Source organism: Oncorhynchus masou, chromosome 17 (assembly GCF_036934945.1).
Source record: "Oncorhynchus masou masou isolate Uvic2021 chromosome 17, UVic_Omas_1.1, whole genome shotgun sequence".
Classification (NCBI taxonomy): domain Eukaryota; kingdom Metazoa; phylum Chordata; class Actinopteri; order Salmoniformes; family Salmonidae; genus Oncorhynchus; species Oncorhynchus masou.
In genome coordinates this window covers 29,571,151-29,591,293 of record NC_088228.1, presented here as the reverse complement: position 1 = coordinate 29,591,293, position 20,143 = coordinate 29,571,151, and the positions used below count along the sequence as shown (strand labels likewise).

At 41.3% G+C, this 20,143-nt stretch overlaps 1 protein-coding gene across 1 annotated transcript in view; it reads left to right on the top strand.

Annotated features, from left to right (window-relative positions):
* Positions 1-20,143, top strand: part of klhl14 (kelch-like family member 14) — a 53,030-nt gene that overhangs the window by 20,721 nt on the left and 12,166 nt on the right. The window lies entirely within an intron of this gene.

The window sequence follows — 20,143 nt, the reverse complement described above, 5'->3', positions numbered from 1 at the left end:
GTGGCACGGTGTTATCCTCAAAGCGGGAAAATTGTCCGTGACATGGCTGGTTTTCATTTTGTAGTCCTTGATTGTCTGTGGACCCTGCCACACACACGTCTTGTGTCTGAGCCGTTGATTTGCGACTCCACTTTGTCTCTATACTGACGTTTTGATTGCCTTGCGGAGGAATAACTAGACTGTTTGTATTCTGACATATTCCCAGTCACCTTGCCATAGTAAATGCGGTGTTTCGCACTTTCAGTGTTGTGCCAATGCTGCCATCTATCCACGGTTTCTGGTTAGGGTAGGTTTTAATAGTCACAGTGGGTACATCTCCTATACATTTCCTGATAAACTCAGTCACCATTATCAATATTATTCTCGGAAGCTACCCAGAACATATCCCAGACCGCTTGACCAAAACAATCTTGAAGCGTGGATTCCGATTGGTCAGAACTGCGTTGAATAGTTCTTAGCACGGGTACTTCCTGTTTGAGTTTCTGTCTGTAGGAAGGGAGGAGAAAAATGGAGTTGTGGTCAGATTTTCTGAAAGGAGGGTGGGGGAGGGCCTTGTAAGCATCCCAGAAGTTGGAGTAACAGTGATCAATTTTTTTGGCAGCGCGAATACTATGGTCGATATGTTGATAGAACTTCGGCAGCCTTTTTCTCAAATGTGCTTTGTTAAAATCCCCAGGTACAATAAATGTTGCCTCTCCAAATTTTGCCTTTCCAGTTTGCATAAAGTCCAATGGAGTTATTTGAGGGCTGTCGTGGTATCAGCTTGAGGCTGATATACATGGCCGTGACTATAACCTAAGAAAATTATCTTCAGAGATAATACGGTCGGCATTTGATTGTGAGGTATTCTAGATCGGGTAAACAAAAGTACTTGAGTTCCTGTATGTTATCACAATTAAGCCATGAGTCGTTAATCATGACGCATACACCCCGCCCTTTTTCTTCCCGAAGTGATATTTATTTCTGTCTGTGTGATGAACTGAGTATCCAACTGGCTGGTCCGATTCAGACAGTAAATCCCGAGGGAGCCATGTTTCCGTGAAGCAGAGTACGTTACAATCCCAAATTTTTCTCTGGAAAGAGACCCTCGCACTGAGCTCGTCAACTTTATTATCCAGAGACTGAACATTAGAGTAATATACTTTGAAGCGGTGGGTGGTGTGCACGCCTCCTAAATCAAACTAGAAGACCGCTCCACATCTCTTCCACCCGCGTTATTTTAGGTCAGCTTCTGGAATCAGTTCAATTACCCTGGGGGGTGCAAACAAAGGATCCACTTCGGGAAAGTCATATTCCTGGTCGTAATGCTGGTAACATTGTTCCATCCCCGAGCCCAAGTCAAGAGAAGACTTTATGTGCGAATGCACATACAGTTGTAGCTTCTTGAGAAGGCATGCAGAATTGAGTAAGAATGGGAAGATTTGATTAACCAATGTCAAGTCCTAGCTGATGGAGCTCAGATACACCCCCCTACCCTGAAACACACATGCTGGTCTCCCGTTGGGACCATTTTCTCAAGCATCTCTGTGCAGTCAGACCTTTTGATTATTTTGTGCTACCAGCGCCACAATAATTTACCCACTCTCTGATTGTCCGAGTGTGACGACCTCCTCATGGGTTACTGCAGCTAGTGTTGCCAGCACTGCCACTACCTGGGTGAGGGCACCCCACCAAAATTTCCACAGGATAGGTACAAGGTCATCAAGGTTCTCATTAGCAGCTTTGAGAAATTCCTTGTATACTATGTTCACACATCCGGGGACTTTGGCATTGTTTGACCAACCCTGCCAGGCAGGCTCAGACTCTTGATTGGCCATTGCTGCTTTAGTGGGTCTCTGACCGCTTTTATCGGCTACAACTTACAGTAGGCCTATAAAACAGAAAAACTTCTCCTTAGTGTGTGGGTCGCTCAGGTGGGTATCTAGGGTATAGGGTTGGGGATCATTACATCATGATAGGACAATAAATAATAATATATATATATATATATACAGATAATGAATTTAAAATGTATATCCCATATCATCACAAAATTGAAAGCTCTGGTATTTGCAACCATTTTCTTTTTTCATTCACTTAACTCCAAACTTTTACAAACACAAAAACACACACCCCACTTTCCATCACAATACACCTGCACATACCCACATACTGTGCCTTCTTTGTCCTCCGTTTGCTGTGTTTTAATCCCTACTATGTTGATTCCTACCTCATTTCCAGCTTTTCCATTTAAGTATATTCACCTTGAAGAGTGGGTACAGAACTTTGCATCGTTCTGCAATTTTCTTCAGGAACTTTTAATTCATTCCTATTTTTTGTCCAGCGAGTCTTTTACCCAGGCTTTTAACCATTATTTTATCTTTAAAGAATGCACCTTTGGCCACGATTGGGTGCTCGTATCGCTGTCCTCTCTGTCTGAAACAGGGTACTGTACACATTTGAGTTTGATTTTGTCGACAGTGTCGCCTGGGATCTGTTGCGCTTTAAGAAATAATTATTTCACCACACTTTCGGGATCTTCACCCTCATTTTCTTTAATACCAGTAAGTACCAGATTTTCTCGCATGGATCTAGTTTGTATTCCAAGTTAGGCTTCTCTCAAGAAACATGTTCTCCTTTTTAAGTTCTTTAAAGTCCGTTTCAATAGCATTGACTGTACCGTTCAGCTTGTTTGTTTCTCCATTGCCGCAGCTTTGTCATTTATTTCTTTACTGACAAGTTCAAGTCCACCCAATTGATCATTTAGTGATTTTAGCAGGTCGGTTTCCACTCTTACCGTACCAGGTGGTGAAAAGTATAAATCAACTGTGTCTGTCCATTTGGTTTTCAATTTTTTCCCTGGTTCCTCTCCGACATGTTTTTGCCTTAGTCCGTTTTAGAGATATTGAATATTTGCAATTTCTCACGAGGCATTCTGCAACGCCATCTTTAGTCCATCTTCAGTCTGCTATCTCAGGGCAGACATTTGATGACTTGTTGGAAAGGTGGCATCCTATGACAGTGCCACATTGGCGAGTCCGAGCTAACCAAGCTAGTTGGTGATGTTAATGTTTCCGTTGATGGCTTATGAATGGAAGAGCTGTCTATGGTCCTGGCACTGGTTGGTGACAGCCAGTGCTTGCCTCTTCTTTGCAGAGAATGGGATGTCCTACTCACGTCATTGGTAGCTAAAATGGCACTCCAGCACTTTCTGTTCTCCTTGTTAGGAGCTGCCAATAACTATTGAGTGAGCTCTCACACGATGACCACTCACAGGCATTATTTCCCTGGCCTAAAGGCCTGCATCGGATAACTTTTGCATTCTGAAGTTGCTACCTAAGCGGGGCTGGGCGTTATTTTCTCATGTTTTGACCCAGTCGTTAATTCGAATCATTCTATTAATTTGACGTTGCTATGCTAAACAAATCATTGGCATGTAGCTAGCTAGCAGAGATTCAACGATGATGAGAGACAAGAACTCCAATAAATGATACATGCTTGCACAGGCCGTAGAGGCATACGGGTAGGTTAACGCCCAACTGTTGCGAACCAAATAGTAATAAGGAAAAAATAATGTGTAGGTGCTTTTTTCCAGAGCGAGATTACGTTTATGAATTTCCTGCATGGGCTGCGGGACAGTGGAATTATGACATTTCCCAAACCAGAGACCGATAAACAGCTTCTATATCCAGGCCATCAGACTGATTAACAGCCACCACTAGATTACCTCTGCTCAATACCCTGCCCTCTGCCAAGTACCCTACTCTGCCCCTCAGTCACTGTCACTAGCCAGATAGCACCGGGCACTGTACCCTGCACCTTAGGGACTTCTGCCCTATGTACATAGTCATTGAACACTAGCCACTTGAATTATGTTTACGTACTATTTATATATCTTCTGCTATACAAAATGTTTGATTATTTTAAAATGTTGGATTATTGTGTGCTTGTTGACATTTACTGCATTGATTGATAGGAACTAGGAACATAAGCATTTCGCTGCACCCGCCATAACACCTACTCAGCGGTGTACGCGATCAATAACATTTGATTTAACTAAAATAACCACTCGTTCAAATCTTTAAACATCAACTGAATGTTAAATATTAAGGCATTTAAGGATATCTGACACCTACACGCTCCTTCCATTGTGATGCACTGAAGTCAGGGACTATAATCCCCTTTCCTCATTCAAGATAAAGCTGTGTTAGTTCCCCTATCTGTCTGAGGCTCAATGGAAGACCTCCGCGTGTCACACACACACAAACACACACACACACACACACACACACACACACACACACACACACACACACACACACACACACACACACACACACACACACACACACACACACACACACACACACACACACACACACACACACACACACACACATTACACACACAGAGAAGATATAGCTGTGTTAGTCAGTCCCTATCTGTCTGAGCTAGACTCTCCTCAATGAATGGAAGACTTTCGCATGTCAGCTAGCCACAGCGATTGAGATTGCAGCTGAGGAGTGAAGAAAATAAATTAGATTCAAGGCTGTCTAATTTTACAGCAACTGTGATCCATCAGACTAGCGGGAGGTGACAGTGGAAATGACGGATGGAGACAGACAGGTGGCCTTACCATTTCACTGATTTACGCTCAAAAGCACGGCACGGGCCCCTAGATTTATTGAGTGAACATGATCCTGTTCATTATGACTGTCACCTAAGACCATTTCTCTCCATCTCAACGGGGGTCACTTTAGCAGGGGAAGATGGAAAGGAGAACATGAGAGGGATAGAAGGACAACTTTAACATATAGACAGTTTACAGGCAGTGAGGTTGGGGGGAGGTTTTTTGGCCCTGTGAGCTGCCGAGTGTTGTCGAATATAAAACAACAATCAATTAAATGTATTTTTAAAGCCCCTTTACATCAGCAGTTGTCACAAAGTGCTTTACAGATACCCAGCCTAAACCCCCAAATTAACAAGCAATGAGGAGGCAAAAGCAGAAGCACAATGGCTAGGAAAAACTCCCTAGAAGTCAGGAACCTAGTCATAATAACAATAATACACTTTATTTGCACCTTTCAAGATAAACAAGGACACTTACAGAGTAAAACATAAAATAGAAAATATAAACATGGCAATACTAAAAGCAAAGGACCTGATTCCGACCCGAGCTAAGTGCGCATAAATGGAACGTAATTCGATTTTTATGCACTTTTCTCTCTACGCGTCCTCTGACCTTGAACTTAAACATGAGAATAGCATGCTATTCACCCACTATTTGTTTGGGTTAGAGATCAAATAACTGAAGGTGCTGTGGAGGTATTCTGATCTTGACTCAATTCCCACATAATTCAACCGCTTTTACGCACAATGAAATGATGAATAAGGTCGAGCAACCTGTCGGTTCCAAGTGGAACAACATCTACTTTCTTCTTTTTCAGATAGAAATAACACCATTCTTCATGCAATGTCATTTTTTAATTGATAAGAGCTAGGTAAATGAGTAAGCCGTTTGGATGAGGGGATTGTAAATATAAATGACAATGGTTTTAGATCTATTTTACCTTACGATCGCTGGAGACAAATGTGAAACCAGTCATATGGCAGAAAACTGAAGCATATCAACATATCACCTTTTCCACAGTGAAGTTTATGACTTTGGATGAAATTTGGAGACCCAACTTATAGGCTTCTGTAGCCATGCACAAATGACAGTATAGTACCAAACCTACCGAGTTGACTTATGATTTCTAGATTGTATAAATCATAGGACTTTTCACTAGTTTTTTATTTATTTATTTATCGGTAGCCACCGTCAGTAATACCCACAGCAAAGATGAAGGCACAGGCCCCCATGGAGAGTAGTCTGGTGAGTCTGGTGACCAGTAGGCCAGAATCAGAGGATTGAATACTGCGGGTGGGGGTGTAGCATGTTGGAGAGATGGGAGGGAGCCAAGTCTTGCAGGGATTTGTCAGTGAGGAGTGTGGGTGTGATGTGCTCCCAGGGTTTGGTGCGGGTGAGGAGTCTCGCAGCTGAGTTTTGGACATACTTGAAGTTTGTTGAGGGAGTTGGCAGGGAGTCCATACAGAAGAGCATTGCAATAGTCCAGGCAAGAGGTAATGAAGGGATGCATAAGTGTTTCAGCAGCTGAGTCTGTAAGGGAGAGGCGAAGGCTGGCAATGTTCTTGAGATGGAAGAAGGCAGATTTAGTGAAGGTTTTAATGTGGGCATCAAAGTAGAGTGTTGAATCGAGGATGACCCTGAGATAGGGCAGGCGTCGATGTTGAGGTCAAACTCCTCCACCTTCTTTAAGAGAGATCTGGGGGCCACCAACATGGCCTGTGTCTTATTGCCATTGAACTTCAGAAAGTTTGACCTCATCCATCATTTTTATTTTAGGCAGTTGATGAGTGATGATGGGGGATGTCAGAGGTGAGTTTGGAGTGAACATAGATCTCTGTGTCATCAGCATAGCAATGGACTTGGAGACTGTGTTGACGGATGATTTCTCCGAGGGGTATGATGTAGATAATGAAGGAGAGGCCCTAGGACTGAGCCTTGGGGGACCCTCTGGTGGACAGGTGCGTGGGCGGATTTGAAGTACCCCAGGGTCACAAACTGCTGCCTGTCGGGCAGGTAGGACCTTAACCAAGCCAGGGCTGATCGAGTGATTCCCAGAGTCCTCTCCATTCTTTCATGGAGGATGGAATGGCAATCAGTGTCAAAGGCATCTGATACAGTAGGTCCAGAGGGATGAGGAGGTTGAGATTGCCTAAGTCAGCCGCTAGAAGTAGTTCATTGACCACTTTGGTGAGAGTTGTTTCCATGGGTAGACTTCGCCTTGTGGAGAGCATCTTCGTAGTTTGAGACATGATCCTTATATGCCTCAGCATGTACTGTGAGCCCTGTTTTCTTACACAGCGGCCGGCAGCCTTTATAGTACTTAGTTTGGGTGTATACTGGGGTGAAGACGCAAGGTTTAACAGGGGCCAATAGATCCATATTTGAGGATACCACTTTGTTGTTGTTGGAAACCAGGTCACAAACAGGGGTCAGGAGAGGTTCAGGGCAGGGGTGGTGGGAGTTGACAGGTTTGATGTTTCTGAGGGTGATGGTGCATTTGTTAAGGGTCTTGGGGAGGGGGATGGAAAGATAAAATAGGATGAGTATGTGGTCAGAAATGGTGCGTTCCAGGCCGTACAGATTGTCGGGAGCTATGCCAGTGGAGCACACCAGGTCGAGGGTGATGCCTTGGACTGAGTTGGAAAATTCACATGCTGTGTGAAATTGAAACAGTCCAACAGGGAAAGGAAATCCGCCGCAAACTCACAAGTGCTGGAGTCCACATGGATGTTTAAAGTGGAACTTACATCGTTTTAGCAACATGAAACCAACATAAAAAATCTGTTCATATACACCCCCAGGAAGAATATGACACAATGTTTGACATGTTCTGACAAGCGAGCACTAAGATATGGTCATTTTCACCTTTTCATCAATTCATGGAATGTTTGGGAATGATGTATATTTAACGATTTGTGTAAGTTCTATAGCAATACAGGGTGGGAAAGCCACTGCAGTAAATAAAACCAACAACAAAAACATTTGTCTTGTCCAGGACCGGAGTCTACGCAGACCGTTGCGCCAATCAGAGCTACAGTAGGCCTATATGCAAACAAGCCATTTGCCACACGGGCCTGCCATCATTCACTTTAAACTGGACTGTGTGTTTACAGTCAGTAGCAACAGCACAACTTAAGGTCGTTAGAACGCATTCGCCAAAAGCCACAAAATACACCTGAATGGATTTCTGCAAATAAGTTTTTCCTAGCCACCGTGCTTCTACACCTGCATTGCTTGTTGTTTGGGGTTTTAGACTGGGTTTCTGTACAGCACTTTGTGGCATCAACTGATGTAAGAAGGGCTTTATAAATACATTTGATTGATTGATGTTAATACCACGGGAGTCCTCTTAGATTTGGGAACTTCACAGTCCTATTGAGCAAACAACCAGGTAGGCTCTCTCTCCCTCAGTTGTCTATGAACATCAACAACAACAAGATCAACAACTAATGCTAGCCAGAGCAAGATGAGCTAAATTCTAACAAGGGAACATTAGATAAACCATCTCAAACTTTTTCAGCTAGTTGGCCATCAAAATTGCACTGATAAATGATGGGGAATAGCCTGCTCCTACTTCTGCAGCTTGCCTGCCAATGCATGCTGGTCCCAACCCACGCTTTGACAACTGAATTGGAACTTGCCTCCCTCCCCGCCCATTTGATCGATGCCAGATACATTTGGTTGACAACTAAGAGATATGGATAGCAGTTGTTCAAGTTCAGCCGAACTAGCAAAGTGATTCACCTTTCTTGCTAGCTAACCAAAAGACATCTGCATCTCTAGCTGTAGCCAGTACCCACCGAAAATTACAGTATGATGGGAAAAGGTCGGTCACTCACCCACTCCTCCAATGACATAACATCTTCCCAGAAGCGAGTTAGCTAGCTATCAAATCAAATCAAAATCATCAAATCAAATCTAATGTTAGGTTTCATGTTTTTAGCTTGCTAAATAAATAGCTAGCTACATAAATAGATAAGCTAGCCCAGGGGTGTCAAACTCAATCAGCGCATGGGCCATATTGAAAAAATAAGGAATTTGCAGGCCAGACGTACAGTAGATGATTCTTATTTTTTCTCAACCTGCAACTGCGACCCAAACTGGCCATTGTTTGAAAACATATGGCCCTTAATAATGTCTGCTTACAGCAGTGCTTCTGAATTATTTTCTGTTACACCCCCCCCCCCATAGGAAGAAGTAAACATTTTGTGCCCCCCAACTCTCCACCGCGACTGGAAATAGTATAATTTGTCTATAAAATTGTTATAAGTACACCTCTGCATAACATTGTATCCTTATTTACATTAAAGAAAAGAAAAAAAAGAAAAAAGAAAGAAATATAGATCAACTTACAACAAAGAATAACTTTATTAACATTGTTTTTTAGTCTGTAACAGAAAAGACTTAAAGTGCATCAATTTGCCTGAAATTTAAAAAAAAATTCAACCCTTTTTTAAACTGTAAACATTTTTTGACCATTTGATACTGAAAAATAAAATATAATCAGCTCCTGCTCAATGTTTAGCTGGGACCTGTACTTGGTCTTCAGTGCAGCAACAGCAGAGAAGCCAGTCTCACAAAGATAAGATGTTGCAAAAGGAAGAAGAATGCCCATGGCCCTCTGCCCTAAGAGTGGATACTGCCTCTCTACACTCAGCCAGAATTCACTCAGTGTCTGTGATGTGAACATCAGTCTCAATGTGGAGTCAGACGTCATATCAATGAACTGGTCCTCCTCTGCGGAGCTAAAAACCAGTTGGAGCTGGTACATTGAAAGGATCTCTCACCCAGTCATATTGGAAACCGTTTTCAGGGAAGTACTTTTTAAAGAATCCCATCAGTGATGAAATATGCTCCTTAATATATGGAATCACTGGGGTGGCATCATAGTCAGTAGTATCAACAAATTCATGCAGGTTCTTGAATGAATATGTATTTCCTTCATCAAGTCGCCTGCCCCACATTGCAAGCTTTCCTTGAAGCTGTAGATTTAGTTAATTTAGCTTTCCAAATATGTCACACAGCTAGGCCAGTTTTGCCAGGAAGTTCTCATCACTAAATTTTTCTGCGAGATCATACTTGTGCTCCTGCTCCGAAAACAGTCTTATCTGCTCTCTGAGCTCAAGACTTTTCCTCGTGACAGCCACCTTGCTTCACTGTGAAACAGCACAGCTTGATGTTCAGCTCCCATCTCCTCACAGATAGCAGAGAAGACTCTTGTTTTTAGTGGTCTGGTCTTTATAAAATTGACTACACCTACAATGTCAGTCATAACCTCACTTAATTCAGAGGAATGGTGCCATTATGCCAGTGCTTCTCTGTGCATAACACAGTGTGTCCACTCAGCATTAGGTGAGGCCTTCTTGATGAGTGCCCGAAGTCCTTTTCCCATTCCTGCCATGGTCTGTGCCCCATCACTGCAAACACCAATCTCCCACTTTAGCCCATTCTCAGTCAGGAAGTAGTCCAGCATTCTGAATAGCTCTTCACGTGTGGCTCTGTCTCTGACATATTTACAAACAGTAGATCCTCACACAGGGAGTTTGTCATGTCAAAACATACATAAGCGATAAACAAACAGTCTTTGTTGCTGTCAGTTGCTTCATCGAACTGTAAGGCAAAACGTTTGTCTTTGAGTTTATCCACCAGCTGTTCTTTAAGATCGTTAGCAATGTCATTGGACAGAGGGATAGTTGTTATTTTTGCGTCATCCAGCATGACAGAGACCAGGTCTAATGCTGCAGGCAGTATCAGCTCCTCTGCTATGGAGTTTTTGCACTGAGCAATTTGGTACGCCACCTTATATGATGCTAACAGTGCTCGCTGGTTTACTGAAGTAGCATTCACAAAGCGGGACGATTGTTGGCAGTATTCGGCACGTTTTCGCTGAAAAAACTCAAGCGGCTTATCAGTGTGATTGGGGTGTAATGTCTTTAAGTGACGCCTTAATTTATTTGGCTTCATGCTGTCCGCTACCAACATTTTTAGACACAGTAAACATACCAGTCTTTCCTCGTCTCCCACCGTAGTCACAGTGAAGTCAAGCTCTACATACGCTTTGTCATATTTCCTCGTCTTAGCTTTCGGGAGACTTACGTTTGTCTCATTTATCTCCGTCTCTCTCCACCATTCTTTTCATCCCTGTTAAATATTTTAAGGGTTTGTTATCTGTACTCTTAAGGGTTTGTTATCTTCACTTCATATCTCCTGCTCGGTGCTGTGTGCTCTTGTTCGGTGCAACAACAAACAAAAAAACTACTCCCTGCGGCAAAAAAAAGCATGTTCCCCAGGGTCACACGCGCCCCCCCTGGCATCGCTCGCCCCACTATTTGAGAAGGACTGGCTTACACCTTAGCCAAATACATTTAAATGCAGTTTTTCACAATTCCTGACATTTAATCCAAGTAATAATTCCCTGTCTTAGGTCAGTTAGGATCACCACTTAATTTTAAGAATGTGAAATGTCAGAATAATAGTAGAGAATTATTTATTTCAGCTTTTATTTCTTTCATCACATTCCCAGTGGATCAGAAGTTTACATACACTCAATTAGTATTTGGTAGCATTGCCTTTAAATTGTTTAACTTGGGTCAAACGTTTCAGGTAGCCTTCCACAAGCTTCCCACAATAAGTTGGGTGAATTTTGGCACATTCCTCCTGACAGAGCTGGTGTAACTGAGTCAGGTTTGCAGGCCTCCTTGCTCGCACACACTTTTTCAGTTCTGCCCACAAATTTTCTATAGGATTGAGGTCAGGGCTTTGTGATGGTCACTCCAATACCTTGACTTTGTTGTCCTTAAGCCATTTTGCCACAACTTTGGAAGTATACTTGGGGTCATTGTCCATTTAGAAGACCCATTTTCGACCAAACTTTAACTTCCTGACTGATGTCTTGAGATGTTGCTTCAATATATCCACATATTTTTCCTACCTCATGATGCTATCTATTTTGTGAAGTGCACCAGTCCCTCCTGCAGCAAAGCACCCCCACAACAAGATGCTGCCAGCCCCGTGCTTCACGGTTGGGATGGTGTTCCTCAGCTTGCAAGCCTCCCCCTTTTTCCTCCAAGCATAACGATGGTCATTATGACCAAACACTTCTATTTTTGTTTCATCAGACCAGAGGACATTTCTCCAAAAAGTACAATCTTTGTCCCCATGTGCAGTTGCAAACCATAGTCTGGCTTTCTTTTATGGCGGTTCTGGAGCAGTGGCTTCTTCCTTGCTGAGCGGCATTTCAGGTTATGTCGATATAGGACTTGTTTTACTGTGGATATAAATTATTTTGTTCCTGTTTCCTCCAGCATCTTCGCAAGGTCCTTTGCTGTTGCGATTGATTTGCACTTTTCGCACCAAAGTACGTTCATCTCCAGGAGACAGAACGTGTCTCCTTCCTGAGCAGTATGGCGGCTGCATGGTCCCATGGTGTTTATACTTGCATACTATTGTTTGTACAGATTAATGTGGTACCTTCAGGCATTTGGAAATTGCTCCCAAGGGTGAACCAGACTTCTGGAGGTCTCCAATTTTTTTTGTGAGGTCTTGGCTGATTTCTTTTGATTTTCCCATGATGTCAAGCAAAGAGGCCCTCTGTTTGAAGGTAGGCCTTGAAATACATCCACAGGTACACCTCCAATTGACTCAAATGATGCCAATTAGCCTATCAGAAGCTTCTGAAGCCATAAAATAATTTTCTGGAATTTTCCAAGCTGTTTAAAGGCACAGTCAACTAAGTGTATGTAAACGTCTGACCACTGGAATTGTGATAGTGAATTTTAAGTGAAATAATCTGTCTGTAAACATTTGTTGGAAAAATTGCTTGTGTCGTGCACAAAGTAGATGTCCTAACCGACTTGCCAAAACTACAGTTTGTTAACAAGCAATTTGTGGAGTGGATGAAAAACAAGTTAATTACTCCAACCTAAGTGTATATAAATTTCCGACTTCAACTCTATATAAATATATAATAATTTTACATATTAAATCAAAAGAAGAGATAAATAATATTTGTCCAGCCTTTGCTGCTATGCTTGAGATGTGCATAATATAATGCAACCCTAATCAAAAATAACAAAAACTGAGCTATACTGTGGGTTGTTGTAACATTTAAACTTAAAACATGTTTTATTTTTTTTGCACTGCATGGATCACAGGTGTGGTTGAATGCAGCATTTCTGTATGGTGTTGCCAGCAGTGGTATAAAGTACTTAAAAATACCTCAAAGTACTACTTAAGTCATTTTTTTGGTATCTGTACTTCACTTTTACTTCACTACATTCCTAAAGAAAATAATGTACATTTTACTTTATGCATTTTTTCCTGACATTGAAAAGGTACATTTTGACAGGAAAATTGTCCAATTCACACACCAATCAAGAGAACATCCCTGGTCATCCCTACTGCCTCTGATCTGGTGGACTCACTAAACACAAATGCTTCATTTGTAAATTATGTCTAAGTGTTGGAGTGTGTCTCTGGCTATTCTTAAATGATGGAAATTAAATTGTGCCGTTTGGTTTACTTAATAGAAGGAATTGGAAAGATTCATACTTTTACTTTATATTAAAGCAATTCTATTTACTTTTGAGACTTAAGTATATTTAAAACCAAATGATTTTAGATTTTTACTCAAGTAGTATTTTACTGGGTGACTTTTACTTGAGTCGTTTTCTATTATTAAGGCATCGTTACCTTTACTCAAGTATGACAATTGGATACTTTTTCCACAAGTGGTAGCCAGCCTAGGCTACCTGCTCAAATGTTGCTGTAATATTTTTTTTAATATATATTTTTTTGATTTCACCTTTATTTAACCAGGTAGGCAAGTTGAGAAAAAGTTCTCATTTACAATTGCGACCTGGCCAGGATAAAGCAAAGCAGTTCGACACATACAACGACACAGAGTTACATACACATGGAGTAAAACAAACATACAGTCAATAATACAGTATAAAAAATTCTATATACGATGTGAGCAAATGAGGTGAGATAAGGGAGGTAAAGGCAAAAAAAGGCCATGGTGGCAAAGTAAATACAATATAGCAAGTAAAACACTGGAATGGTAGATTTGCAATGGAAGAATGTGCAAAGTAGAAATAAAAATAATGGGGTGCAAAGGAGCAAAATAAATAAATAAATTAAATACAGTAGGGAAAGAGGTAGTTGTTTGGGCTAAAATATAGGTGGGCTATGTACAGGTGCAGTAATCTGTGAGCTGCTCTGACAGTTGGTGCTTAAAGCTAGTGAGGGAGATAAGTGTTTCCAGTTTCAGTGCTTTTTGTAGTTCGTTCCAGTCATTGGCAGCAGAGAACTGGAAGGAGAGGCGGCCAAAGAAAGAATTGGTTTTGGGGGTGACTAGAGAGATATACCTGCTGGAGCGTGTGCTACAGGTGGGAGATGCTATGGTGACCAGCGAGCTGAGATAAGGGGGGACTTTACCTAGCAGGGTCTTGTAGATGACATGGAGCCAGTGGGTTTGGCGATGAGTATGAAGAGAGGGCCAGCCAACGAGAGTGTACAGGTCGCAATGGTGGGTAGTATATGGGGCTTTGGTGACAAAACGGATTGCACTGTGATAGACTGCATCCAATTTGTTGAGTAGGGTATTGGAGGCTATTTTGTATATGACATCGCCAAAGTCGAGGATTGGTAGGATGGTCAGTTTTACAAGGGTATGTTTGGCAGCATGAGTGAAGGATGGTTTGTTGCGAAATAGGAAGCCAATTCTAGATTTAACTTTGGATTGGAGATATTTGATATGGGTCTGGAAGGAGAGTTATATACCTACATGTTTCTCCTTTGCATGGTGTTTTGTTCCAGTTTTAGTTTTTTTGGTTATTCATGGTCAACCAAAGCCAGACTGTAACAGTTTAGTAGCCTAGCTAGGACTCTGGCATGTGTCTGTACACTTTCCCTCCGCTGCACGTTGTAAACGGGACACACAAAAGCAGCGCAATTAAGTTGATTTCACTGGTGCATCAGGCTGTAATTTCATAAAGTAGATGACAACTGTTGACTCATTTATACTCCCTTGTGTGTCCTAGCCTATTAGCCACGTTATGACTGACTTTTGATCAATGCCCTTGCTAGATTGATTGCATTGACATTCCCAGCCGTAGGTACAGTCGTCCGTTTTTTCTCAAAATATTGCGTCATTTAAATTTGAACAGTGCATCCCGAATGGGTGGAGGCAGCAAACAATGTACCAGGTCAGCTGTGATTTGCAAACTGATAGCAATATTTTTGGAAATATACTGTATTCAAGGAAATATACTGTATTCATGAATTATATTAATCATGCATTGAACTGCATCCATATATTCTGCCAAGAGTCAAATAGAACCTGTTTTTAAAAACATCTTATAAAGTTGGTTTGGAAGCATGAACTAGGAATTTGATATTTTTGACTGATATTATGATTGTCTGTTTCATATCTACAAAGTAGTTAAAATGCTGCCATTTCCACTTTAAAGGTCCAATGCAGACGTTTTAATCTAAAAATCAAATAATTTCTGGGTAACATTTACCTTACTGTGATTGTTTTCAATTAAAATGGTCAAAAGAAAATTCTTAGCAAAGAGCATTTTCTCAAGAAAGAATTTTGCTAGGACTGTCTGGGAGTGGCTTGAGTGGGGAGGGGATAACTGAAAATGAGCTGTTATTGGCAGAGAGGTTTGGAACTGTCTTTCTAATTGGTCTAATTTAACCTTGTGGCCAAAACTACTTCCCACCAAGACTATTTCCCACCAAAACAAGCTGATAATTCAAACAGCACTTACAATAAAAGAGCATCATAATTTTCACAATTTCACAGTATTATTCCAACCTCATAATGTGGATATACAGTACCAGTCAAAAGTTTGGACACACTAAAAAAATATGTTATATTTGAAATTCTTCAAAGTAGCCACCCTTTGGCTTGATGACAACTTTGCACACTCTTGGCATTCTCTCAACCAGATTTATGAGGTAGTCACCTGGAATGAATTTCCATTAACAAGTGTGCCGTGTTAAAAGTTCATTTGTGGAATTTCTTTCCTTCTTAATGCGTTTGAGCCGTTCAGTTGTGTTGTGACAAGATGGGGTTGGTATACAGAAGAAAGCCCTATTTGGTAAAATACCAAGTCCATATTATGACAAGAACAGCTCAAATAAGAAAAGAGAAATGGCAGTCCATCATTACTTTAAAGAAATGAAGGTCGGTCAATCCGGAAAATTTCAAGAACTTTAAAGTTGTCACGCCCTGACCTTAGAGATCCTTTTTATTCTCTATGTTTGGTAAGGTCAGGGTGTGACTCAGGTGGGAAAGTCTATGTTTTCAATGTTTTTGTTTTTGGCCATGTGTGTGTGGTTCCCAATCAGAGGCAGCTGTCTATCGTTGTCTCTGATTGGGGATCACATATAAGTTGTCATTTTCCTTTTGGGTTTTGTGAGATCTTGTTTTCTGTTCAGTATCTGTACCTGACAGAACTGTGTGCTTTCGTTTGCTATTTTGTTTGAGTGTTTTTTGAAAATAAAAATCATGAACACTTTCCACACTGCGCTTTGGTCCACTCCTTTTGACGAGAGCCGTTGCAAAAGTGCAGTTGCAAAAGCCTTCGAGCGCCATGATGAAACTGGCTCTCATGAGGACCGCCATCGGAAAGGAAGACCCAGAGCTACCTCTGCTGCAGAGGATAAGTTCATTAGAGTTTCCAGCCTCAGAAATGGGCAATTAACTGCACCTCAGATTGCAACTCAAATAAATGCTTCACAGAGTTCAAGTAACAGACACATCTCAACATCAACTGTTCAGAGAAGACTGCGTGAATCATGCCTTCATGGTTGAATTGCTGTAAAGCAACCACTACGAAAGGACACCAATTTGTAAGAAGAGACTTGCTTGGGCCAAGAAACATGAGCAATGGACATTAGACCGGTGGAAATCTGTCCTTTGGTCTGATGAGTCCAAATTTGAGATTGTTGGTTCTATCCGCCGTGTCTTTGTGAGTCGCAGAGTAGGTGAATGGATGATCTCCGCGTGTGTGGTTCCCACTGTGAAGCATGGAGGAGGAGGTGGGATTGTGTGGGTGTGCTTTTGCTGGTTATACTTTTAGGGATTTATTTAGAAATCAAGGCACACTTAAGCAGCATGGCTACCACTGCATTCTGCAGCGATACGCCATCCCATCATACCATCATTTGCGCTTAGTGGGACTATCATTTGTTTTTCAACAGGACAATGATCCAAAACACACCTCCAGGCTGTGTAAGGGCTATTTGACCAAGAAGGAGAGTGATGGAGCGCTGCATCAGATGACCTGTCCTCCACAATCACCTGACCTCAACCCAATTGAGATGGTTTGGGATGAGTTTGTTTAACAATTTTTGTTGGTTGCTACGTGTTTCCATAAGTGTTATTTCATAGTTTTGATGCCGTCTTCACTATTATTCTACAATGTAAAAAATCTAATAAAAACTTGAATGAGTAGGTGTCCAAACTTTCGACTGGTAATAAAACACCTTTAAGTCCCCAAGCAGCACTGTGGCAGGGCATGTGGAGCAGGAAGATGTTAATACCTTAGATCATTCAGAGACTAAGACAGGGGAGGATTTGGCAGGCCTTTATATCAGAATGAGGAGCAGTGGTTTTGGGCCAGACAGTTTGAGCACCAGGCATTCAAATAAGGTCAGATTCTCTACCTGCGTTAATGACATATGTAGGTCTGATCGGTGGAGAACAGCAATACCCCCTGCAGGGCCTGTGGAGCGATGTTTCCCTGTGTAGACGTAGCAAGGAGAGGCAGAAATGTTGAGAGACAGAAATTCTTTGGGTTTAGTACAAAGGTTTCATTCAGACAACAATTGCATTTTCTGTGATGACATTGATAATTAGGTTTTTGTTATTGAGGGATTATGTGTTAAATGGAGCAAACTTGCGTTTGACAGAGGGGGCTGGTTCAATGTGGAATAGTCAGATTTTGTAGCTTAAAACTCATTGAGCTAAACTCAAACAGTATTCTACAGCAGTAAAAATCGATAATCCCCACAGAAACGCTAAAAGGATCTGCAGAGTTTCTATATTTCTATGACTAATGACAGGGTGGCAGGTAGCCTAATGGTTAGAGCATTGGGCCAGTAGCTGAAAAGTTTCTGGATTGAATCCCTTCGCTGCCAAGATAAAAAATATGCCCCTGTTCTACCCCTGAGCAAGGCAGTTAACCCACTGTTCCCCGGGTGCTGAAGACATGGATGTCAATTAAGGCAGCTCCTTGCACCTTTTTGATTCAGAGGGGTTGGGTTAAATGCGGAACACACATTTTAGTTGTACAGCTGACTTTAGTTAATTACAATATGAGTGAAATAGTTTTCCTTCCCAAAAATTGTAATTAAGTATTTAAAAAAACAGATTTTCTGTGTTGGAATGGTGTGGGCATTACAAATATTCACGCGAATAGACCGCTTATTGGCCAGCTCATTGTCCATCATTCTGTATAAGGAAATAGCAATGTGTTTTTTTTAAGGGTTTTTCTCAAATTTATGCTTTGGCCTCAAATACGAGTATAGGATTAGTCAACAACTTTATTTGGGTATAAATTAAAATAATATTATCTTTTAAAAACAAGATTTTAACTGGACAGTTACTTTAATAGTCCATGCAAAAGGTGATACAAATTAAAATGAGAAACAGTCCGAGAGAAGCTAGCAAGAATCTAGGAAGACACCTACAGAGAAGAAACCTAGAGAGGAAGAAACCTAGAGAGGAACCGGTCTCTGAGGGGTTGGACAGTCCTCTTCTGGCTGTACCAGACAGATATTTAAGAGTACATAAGGCGTTTCAAGACGTTCAGATGTTCATAGATGACCAGCAACACTCAACACTTCAAGAATCTATGTCAGTTGACTTGTCATAAGAACCCCAACACACCAATGTCTGAATAAGTTACAACAATTAATTGTTTTGAATCTTTTGGTTGATTTTGTGCTAATGTTCATATTTGATGGATTTCTAGCATTTAAACTGCAAGAGCATGCTCAGTTTACGAACATATGATTTATCAATTATCCCAGGTTTTCTTATTAAGTTTCTGACTTACAGTTGAAGTCAGAAGTTTATATACACTGAGGTTGGAGTTATTAAAAATCGTTTTTCAACCACTCCACAAAATTCTTGTTAACGAACTATAGTTTTGGCAAGTTGGTTAGGACATCTACTTTGTGCACTACACAAGTATTTTTTCAACAATTGCTTACAGACAGATTATTTCACTTATAATTCACTGTATCACAATTCCAGTGGGTCAGAGGTTTATATACACTAAGTTGACTGTGCCTTTAAACAGCTTGGAAAATTCCAGAAAAATGATGTCATAGGCTAATTGACATAATTTGGGTCAATTGGAGGTGTACCTGTGGATGTATTTCAAGGCTTACCTTCAAACTCTGTGCCTCTTTGCTTGACATGATGGGAAAATCAAAAGAAATCAGCCAAGACCTCAGAAAAATGTAGAAGGTACCACGTTCATCTGTACAAAAATAGTATGCAAGTATAAACACCATGGGACCACGCAGCTGTCATACCGCTCAGGAAGGAGACACGTTCTGTCTCCTGGAGATGAACGTACTTTGGTACGAAAAGTGCAAATCAATCCCAGAACAACAGCAATGGACCTTGTGAAGATGCTGGAGGAAACCGGTACAAAAGTATCTATATCCACAGTAAAACAAGTCCTATATCGACATAACCTGAAAGGCCGCTCAGCAAGGAAGAAGCCACTGCTCCAGAACCGCCATAAAAAAGCCATACTACGGCACATTGGGACAAAGATTGTACTTTTTGGAGAAATGTCCTCTAGAACTGTTTGGCCATAATGACCATCATTATGTTTGGAGGAAAAAGGGGAAGCTTTTAAGCCGACGAACACAATCCCAACCGTAAAGCACAGCATCATGTTGTGGGGGTGCTTTGCTGCAGGAGTGACTGGTGCACTTCACAAAATAGATGGCATCATGAGGTAGGAAAATTATGTGTCTATACTGAAGCAACATCTCAAGACATCAGTCAGGAAGTTAAAGCTTGGTCGCAAATGGGTCTTCTAAATGGACAATGACCACAAGCATACTTCCAAAGCTGTGGCAAAATGGCTTAAGGACAACGAAGTCAAGGTATTCGAGTGGCCATCACAAAGCCCTGACCTCAATCCTTTAGAAAATGTGTGGGCAGAACTGAAAAAGCGTGTACGAGCAAGGAGGCCTACAAACTTGACTCAGTTACATCAGCTCTGTCAGGAGGAATGGGCCAAAATTCACACCACTTATTGTGGGAAACTTGTGGAAGGCTACCTGAAACGTTTGACCCAAGTTAAACAATTTAAAGGCAATGCTACCAAATACTAATTTAGTGTATGTAAACTTCTGATCCATTGGGAATGTGATGAAAGAAATAAAAGCTGAAAGAAATCACTCTCTACTATTTGTCTGACATTTCACATACTTAAAATAAAGTGGTGATCCTAACTGACCTAAGACAGATAATTTTTACTTGGATTAAATGTC